Source organism: Typopeltis vanoorti, chromosome 23 (assembly GCF_054136105.1).
Source record: "Typopeltis vanoorti isolate ZY-2024b chromosome 23, IOZ_Tvanoo_1.0, whole genome shotgun sequence".
Lineage (NCBI taxonomy): Eukaryota > Metazoa > Arthropoda > Arachnida > Uropygi > Thelyphonidae > Typopeltis > Typopeltis vanoorti.
In genome coordinates this window covers 2,205,773-2,214,060 of record NC_143571.1, presented here as the reverse complement: position 1 = coordinate 2,214,060, position 8,288 = coordinate 2,205,773, and the positions used below count along the sequence as shown (strand labels likewise).

The following is an 8,288-nucleotide window of genomic DNA, read 5'->3' as shown; positions in this document are numbered from 1 at the left end:
AAAGTTTAATACATACGAGACTTATGAACTGGCTCTTAGAAAATAACAAGGTCAACTTCTACCAAACTGCATATAGGTCTCAACATAGTATAGGAGATCAATTATTTTATCTTTGCCAATCAGTCATAGATGACTTTCAAGAAAAACTACCAAAGAAAACAACAGCAATATTCTTGGATCTCACAGCTGCCTTCGATCGCATTTGGAGATAAAAGTTAATAAAAATTGTATACGATACTGAATAATGGGGAATGCATTAATTTGGATTTCAGATTTCATGAAAGGAAAAAAATAAGAGTAAAAGTTAATGGAATTTATTCCAACATGTATCGAACTTGGGCTGGAGTCCCACAAGGTTCTGTCTTAAGCCTACTCCTATTTCTCATCTATATAAACAATATCCATCCTCACATAACAAATGACACAAAAATAGCATGCTATGCAGACGATATAGCAATCTGGCATACAAGCAGTAATCCTCAAGAATCTGAAAACGTCCTAAATAATTCAATAAAAGACTTAGAAAGATGGGCAAAGGAACTTAAATTACAGAGAAACAAAACTGAGCATCTTCTCCACTGATAAAAAAAAAATATAGACACAATTTCAACACCAAATCAAAATATATAATACCAAAATAAAAAAAAACAGTCTTCAAAATTCTTAGACCTAACCCTAGATACTGAACTGAGATTTACAACACATTACAAATATTTCTAATAAAGCTCTTAGAAAGCTTATGATAGAAGGACTTTGTGGAAAAAATTAGGGTGCAAAACCGAAGACACTCGAAACTACATATACTGCCCTCATACGACCCACTATGTAATATGCCTCATCCATTTGGGCTCCAGCTTCTACTAACTCAAAAGACAAACTTGACACAGTACAGTCAAGAGTATCAAAATTATTATAGGTGCAGTCTCATCCACAAATAATTTAAAAGCTCAACAAGCATGTGGGCTTCATATATTAGACGACAGAAGAAAATTCTCTACAGTTAAATTCACTAACAGAATCAGGAGCCAACAACAGGATCACATCTCACTCAGGACTTTCGATGCGTGGACAAGAAAATCTTGACTAAACCGATCATCCACTTTATAATAGGATCATGAAATTAGAAAACAGATTGGCTTAGAACACCTGTCCATTGAAATAAGCAAAGAGCCATTTCTTTCCACTATTCTACCAAAAATACAATGATAAATTTAAATCTCCTAGAACCTTGTTCAAAAAAGGACTCACAGGAAGAAAAGGACTTGGCATTATACATCACTTAATTAATCTAAACCACATCATTACCTGCACTGATGGATCATCTGATGAAGCACTCAGCCAAGAAGGTTCAGGGGTTTTCTAACTCTACCTGGAGTTAGTAAATGCAAATCAAAACCATAGCTGACAAAATAGCCTCAAACGTCACTTGTGAATTAACAGCCATACAAACAGCTCTCAAGTTCTATCTCTCTAATCCAGTAATAAACATTCGAGAAGGAATAACCATCTACAGTGACTCAAAATCTGCACTTGAAGCATTAAAAATGGAAAAACAAAACTCACACAGGAAGACAGACTAGAAGAACCAAAGAAGAAGAACATTTACCTCAAAACTTACACCCACTATCACTAATTGATTCTAACTCTGTCGCCAAAATAAGATTGGTAAAACAAATATTCAAGAAGAAGAAGAAGACGAATGAAATCAGTGAAATTAATGAAAATAGAGAAATAACCAAAATCATTACGACACTAAATGTTTTAAACATTTTAAGGACATAAAAATTCAGCACACGGTAGTTGGAGCTATGAAGCATGCAAGAACTGTCCAGGAGTTGAATTAACACCTGCCCTTATCTATTCTTGTCCAGCAATCGCTGCTGCTCTACAGAAAATTGACAATAACCATAGAGAAAAGCTCTACTCTAACAAAGTTCAACAGATTGCCAAAGCAATTCTACAGATCCACGGTCATAACTAGAAACGTTTCAGTGGACTCGACAACAACTCTTTGTAAAAGTAATCATTTTCTTCTTCTTTTCCTTCTGCAGGGACATACACTCCAACAACTGTTGAATTTTCTTTATTTAATTTTAATCGCACTTCTAATATTCTTTCATTCCAGTATGTGTAATGAATTATTTTTGCTTTAATTGATTTATGGATCTAAATCATTACACCAGCTTTTGCATGTATTGTTTGTCCACTCCACTATATATGATATTGTAATTAACTGTTTCTTTTGTTCCTTTAAGTTTCTTTTTTGTTTCTGCAAGAACTGCAATATCTATATTTTGGCCATTTAAAATTTTATCTAATTCTACTTCTTTAAGTGCTATTCTTCTAATGTTCCATGTAGCATATTTCATCACATTTTTCTTTTTCCAAAATTTCTTAACATTTTCCAGTTTGCGATCATTTCCCATGTTTTCTGTCCGGTTTGGATTTCGTTGAGATTTGAAAGTAATATGTGTTTCCCTATGTCAAGTGACTAGCATGACGATAGATATCCTATTGGTGAGCCTGCCACCTTAAGACAACGAAGCTTGCCTTTTTATAGTAGATAGTGGAAATTGCAGTTTGAGAGGAAAGAGTCACCTCGCCTTCGAATTGCTCTAATAGCACTGAGGGGGAAGGAGTAAGAAGTAAGAGACAGTAGAGGAAAGAAGAGTAGAAGACCAGTCTATAGATATGATATACCAAGTGTATATTGTAGGAAGTAAGATCAGGTCTAGCTCGGGTATCTCGGGTTTGCCATGCCTGTATTCACCAATGTGAGGCCCTGGCATTAACATTGATGAGTGCTACATGAAAATGCTGCATAACGGAAATAGCGTGCTGAAAAACTGGGAGCATTGGCGTCCTGAAAGCATGCCTAGGGACGCCGGGAAAATTTTTGTGAAAACGGGATTGTCTCATTCAAAATGAATCGGATGGGCACCTTAGCACCGATTAGCTTTTGGTGTAGTCACTGAAGTTCAAACCGAATGTGCTGTTTAGTGATGGCTTATTCGTTTATGTAAATAAGTAAACATTTGCATTTGTATTTTTATTAGTTTGCATCATGTGAATTTTGCTGGGATGTTTCAGTAGGCTATTGGCAAAATGGCATATCCATCTTACCGTTGCACATAGCCTGGATGGGAAGTGAAAAGTGAGAGAATATTTAATATACGATTAAAATAAATGTTGGTAAAAGAGGGCGCTGTACGTACTATTTTCGGTGGGCCGAACCGGGCGCATTTGACACTTGTTTGATTCTTTAAACATTGCAGTTTTTTTTAAATATATTTCTTGTTAATGTCAGTTTTTTGTAACACTCACTAGTAAAAAATATAGATAAATTAACTAGTTTTAGTATAATCAGAACGTGAGTACTGATTAACACGAGCGTTTTTTTTTTTTTTTTTTTTGTTATCATTAATATTGGTTTCAGTTTTCTTTGGATTTAAAAAAGAAAATAGTATTAAGTTCTAGGAATCTCTCTGGCATGTGAAAAGTAAGAGCGATTTTTTTTAAACATTGCAACAGGCTAAGGCTTCTTCATCAGTAGACTGATATTTTATATGGTTTCATAATTTCTGTGTACTTCAGAGGTACCACTCAGTCTGCAAAGTTCCTCTACTTTCCATAAAATTTTGATTGGAGTTCTAGAATTGTACGTTTATTTTACTAATAAATGGCAGGCAGCATTTTTATTAGGTTCTTCTAATTATTACGAACCCACTGAATCAACTTAGCTTTTATTTCGTCTAGTACAGCTTTCTCTGTATAGTATTTCTCTATGGAATACAACCTCAAACTGTTCAACAATAGGTTTGATTTTCTGTTCTCACCCTCAGGTTCACATTAGAGAAGTACCATAGGTTCTACAGCCTCTTGTAGAATTGATGGGCGAACTATCACAGTACATTTATATAATGTTTTCATTCAGAATTGTGAACTCTGCCACTGCATCTAGGATTTTTTTTTTTTTTTTTTTGGGAGGGGGGATGGGTTTATATATATATATGTGTGTGTGTGTGTGTATGTGTATATATATATACACACACACACACCACTTTATTATGGTGGTAGTGACAGGCAAGAATACCATGGATTGGGCTGCCTGTATTAAGTTTAAGTTAAGCAGTTAGAATAGTTATGATTTTTTTAAAAAAATTTATTATTATTTTTATATATATGTAGTAGTAGTGGAGAAAATCGAGAGTCTTATGACCAAGATGATGTGATAGGTCTATGGAATATTCTCTCTCTATGAGAATGATTGAAAATTATGGGATTAAAGCAGGTTTGTAGGGTTGTTCTAACAATGTCATGTACTAAAAAAAATCCTAGAGGATTTTTTTGAATACATGACAAGGGAGAAAACAAGTTATTCACCCCTGGAAATTCTGTAAGAATTTGTAAGACCACTAGATTTTGGGTTACTAAGGTGGCTGGGAGGGCTTTGTTAGTCAAGGAAAAGTGTGTTAGGCATTGTGTGAATAATGGTTAATTTGGGCCTTTTGTGATGGCTTTGGACACCATGCAGATGCATGTATAATAGTAATGATAATAATAAACTTTCAACCAAATCTCTCAGCATAATTTTAATTCTGAAATAAATAATAATTTTGAACATCCTGGCTGGGCAGTATATCCCCTTTCCAACAAACAGGCTGCAGGCTTGAATCCTACTGTGGGCATACATGTTTGTGATTGTCTTTAGGTTTAAAATTAATTAAAAAATATAAACAAATAAAAAATGTATGACATCAATAAAAATAGGAAAAAAAATCCTTAGCTCATCCATGATATACATATACTATAGGTTTACAAATCCTTTTGTAGGTGCGAGTCACATTAAAATTAGAAACCATATGTCTAGAAATAAAATGGAACTAGAATTTTCCTATCAAATAGTTGTTTATTTACAGTTTGCATCCCTATGAGATTGCTTTTACTGTAAATAAACAACTATTTGATAGGAAAATTCTAGTTAAACATGGTTGTCTGAGTGAACACTGAAAAATGACTGGATTATTGGTGATGAAACTTAAAAAAAAAATTATACATTTACATCCTTTTCATATTTCATTCACTGCTTAAGAAAACACTGCTGGTATTGGATGGATTTAACTTTGTTAATTCAGTGTATATATATATATATATATAAAATTAGTCTGGCCCACAAAGGAGACACATTTTAGAATTAGGCTGGGTCAAGAGATAAATATCCAGAACTCTTCTCTGGAGAGCATACTTGCTACCAAATAACAGATGGTTGGAAGTAGGCCAGAGGATGGTAATTTGTGTCGATTTAATGCAGCAAAATGTAAGGTCTTGAGGTTTGGGAAACATCGATGGGACACTGCATACTCAATGGGAAGAGTTATATTGGAGGATGTAGGGGAAACGAGATCTGGAGTTGATGATAGAAACCTGAAATTTAGGGGACATATTGCAAAGGTGGTGAAGGTAACACAGAGGATTGCTGCAATAATAATGAGAAGGACACTGACCTGCAGAGATAAAACGGTTATCATTCCGTTGTATAAGACCCTGATCAGACCACACTTGGTCTGATCAAGGTCTTATACAACCTCAGATTTGGTCCCCAGGATTTGAAGGGGATAAATTAACTGTGGAAAGGGTACAAAGGTGGATAACAAAGATGGTTTCAGGACTGTACAATGATAGTTATGAGGATTGGCTGAGGGAATGTGGACTGCAGAGTTTGGTGGATAGAAGAAGGAGAGGTGATATGATTAGGACTTTTAAACTGTTGAGAGGTGGTTACAGGGTTGACACTGGGGAGTTCTTTCGCTTGGTTGAACAGCGGGAAGGAGCGATGACAAGAGGCCATCCCTGGAATTATAAAAGGAAACTGTTTGCAAGAGGGTGAGGAGTGGTTTCTTTGCATGGAGGGTGGTTGAACCATGGAATGCATTGCCTGATGGAGTGGTGAGAGCGAGAACGGTCAATGAGTTCAAGGAGTGGTATGATAGACTTTGTGTTTCTTAGGGGGGGACCTCCCCTCGATGAGTCTTGATAGACTTTGTGTTTCTTAGGAAGGACCTACCACGATGAGTCTTTTGACTCCATGGAGGCCTGAATAATAATAATAATAAAATATGGAGTACAAATAGAGAATACAAACTCCAAATGTGCTTATCAATAGAATATTGTTTACATGTTTGGGAGTGGTGTAAATTCTAATATCCCTAAAAATCCTTGATGCTGTCCAGAGGAGAGAGAGAAATTAAGCTAATAGATGATCTACCCCCCCCCCCTCTCTTCACTGACTTTTCAAACACTATCTTGCTTATGAATTTTTTTAGCTGTGTCTTTTCTGCAGGTACTTCCTTGGTCACTATTCTTATAATCAATATTGAACCACACTTTTTTGGGCCTATTAAAGCAAAAGCAGCAGCAACACTAGCTGCTTTATATATATATATATATATAAATTTTAATCCCAGCTACAAATCTGTTTCTCATCATGTATTTCATCTACCTCTGTTCTTCCTCGTGAAGTGTTCAACACCTGCAATCTCCTGATAAAGTAAATTATTCTATACAAGAAATCATATTCCTATTTAAATCCTTTACAACCTTTCTACAACTTCAAACTCCAGCTCTTCAAGAAAAGAAAAATATCAATATATTTCTTCTCTTTCAACCACAACGTGTGTATATACACATACGAACGTTGCTTGGAAAGAAGTCAGCAGACACCATAGTGTGAGGAACGAACATCCATGGCACCTCACTTTAATAAGATGTAAGACCTCCAGCAGTCTTATAGGATATACTTTCCACAAGCGTACAATAGATCAATTGGAATTTTGGACCATTATTCCTGTAGGTGTGTAATGATGTCCTGGACTGTTGTGGGATGGATGGCTCTTGACCTCACCCGACACTTCAGTTCATCCTGCAAATGTTCAATTAAGGTTGAGATCAGGGTTCTGTGGAGGCCACTCAAGTGTGGTGATGTTCATGTCCACAAACCATGCAGTTATAGCAGCTGCCTTATGACAGTGTCTTGCTGAAAGAGACAATGGTCAGTTCCATAGAAATGTAGTAGGAAGCATTTCATTGCTATTCAGATACCTCTCAGAGTTCAGTGTTCGTGGCACCACAAACAGAGGGCCAAACCAGGAAAAACAGGACCATACACCATAGCACTGTACAGTTATAGTGGGTCATCACGCTACCAACTCCGAATTTCATTGTTGGGGTTATGTATTCTGATAATAGACATTCACTGGACATCTGCCACACCCACACCTGTCCATCTGCTTGATAGAGGGTGTAGCGTGATCCTTCGCTCCATAACACAGCTTTCTAAACTTTCATGTCCCACTGTACATGCTCTTTGCACAGGTGAAGACAATGCTGCATGTCGGTTTAGGTAATGTGGGACTTGCATATTTTGCAGATTCATGTTCCAGTTGATGCCCAGAACTTAACATTCAATTTGTCGGCTGACGAATGGCAGTTTTTACATATTCTTCATAGCACTGTACAGTTATGGTGGGTCATTCACTGATAGGCCTGCAACATAGCATCCTATCACAATCCCTCTTTCAAACTCGGTTCCATTCTCACAACCATTTCACATGGACACAGTTACACTGACTTGGGAGCATCATACTCCAACATAGACTGGCTAGACACTTGGCTCATCACATGGCGTGATGCACCTTGCCCATGGGGGCGTGGTGGCCTTTGATTTCTTTCCAAGTAGTGCGTGTGTGTGTGTGTATATATATATATATATATATATCATCATTATCAGCCATTGTCGATCCACTGCTGGATGAAGGCCTTTCCAAGATTACTCCAAAACTGTCTGTCCATGCTCTCCTTTTCCACATCACTCCTGCAAATCTGATGATATCATCAATCCACTTTGTTGGCATCATGGTCATTTTTCCTTTAGCAAACAAAGTTTATGCCAGAGTAATTTAATAATAGGGTGAGACACCTTTTGGCAACTTGTATAGGTAAATATGACCCTTTCCATTGCTTCCAATCACCACCTCTGGGTCTGGCTCCCACTGAAGAGACCTCAATAAAGGTCGAAACTGGTCTGGGTAGTGGCCCTTCCCTTAATGCATAGCATTATACATGTCTGCAAGGAGATGTGCTTTGCATTATGGGAGATACTAAGACAAGTTCAGGGGACATATTGCAAAGGTGGTGAAGGTAACACAGAGGATTGCTGCAATTATGAGACACTGACCTGCAGAGATAAGAGGGTTATCATTCCATTGTATAAGTCTCTGATCAGACCACGC

At 36.8% G+C, this 8,288-nt stretch overlaps 1 protein-coding gene across 1 annotated transcript in view; it reads left to right on the top strand.

Moving 5' to 3' along the window:
* Positions 1-3,233: 3,233 nt before the first annotated feature.
* The window catches only part of LOC150093572 (AP-1 complex subunit beta-1-like), a 287,854-nt gene continuing 282,799 nt past the window's right edge, over positions 3,234-8,288 (top strand). The window contains exon 1 of the mRNA XM_090413097.1: positions 3,234-3,370. The gene's annotated coding sequence lies outside the window, so the exon portion shown is untranslated. The remainder of the gene's footprint in view (positions 3,371-8,288) is intronic.